Here is a 987-nt window from a genome sequence, read left to right on the forward strand (position 1 = left end):
TGAAATAACCTATCTTTTGTATCTTGTTTCTTTGCTGAGTTTTCTGGCATAGAATATCAGGCATGCAGAAATTGTGTCTCTTACAAGAAACAATCAGGCAATCCTCTCTCTGCTATTTATCCTTCTTTCCAAATCTCTGATGACAAAACACAGCCAGAAGCATCAGTAGAACCACCACCATCACTATCACCATCATTATCATCACTCCTTGCCTCATGCAGTCTCCTCTCTCCCCAATGTTGTCTACACTTAAATTGGGTTGAGCTTCTGAATTAAAACATACCAAGAGTTTCTCTCTGCTCTAAAGATGAAAACCAAATGCTTCCACAACTTGCAAGTGTCCATATAGCATGGCTTTTATATATTTTTCCAATATCATATGCACCATGATCACTACTATGTTCTGATCCAACCACACAAGTTTTCTTCCATTTCCACACCTATGTTCCTCTTTCTCTTTTTATTTATTTATTTTGTTGGTGTGTGTGTGGGGAGGGGGGAGAGAGTAGTTTCACATACCATTTCTTTTTTTTTTTTATAAAATCATATTTGTGCACATTAATTATATCATGGGATACAGTGTGTTGTTTCCATATACAATTTGAAATACTTTCATCCAATTGGTCAACATAGCCATCATGTCATTCTCATAATTGTTGTTAAGACATTTATATTCGACATTTAGAAAGATTCACATGTACCCTTATAGGATAAATCATAGGCGTGATCCCAGCAATCACCCTCCCTTCACCCATCCTCCCCCTTCCCTCCCTCTCCCCTTTCTCCATATTCTTGGACTCCATTTGGGTTACAGCTTTCCTGTGATAGTTAACAATTAGTTTCATAATAGGTGTGTGTACATTGGATACTTTTTCTTCCATTCCTGTGATACTTTTCTAAGAAGAACATTTTCCAGCTCCATCTATGTGACCATGAAGGAAGTAAAGTCTCCATCTTTCTGTATGGCTGCATAATATTTCATGCTGT

Source organism: Otolemur garnettii, unplaced genomic scaffold, assembly GCF_000181295.1.
Source record: "Otolemur garnettii isolate 467f Iridium unplaced genomic scaffold, OtoGar3 scaffold00381, whole genome shotgun sequence".
Classification (NCBI taxonomy): Eukaryota; Metazoa; Chordata; class Mammalia; order Primates; family Galagidae; genus Otolemur; species Otolemur garnettii.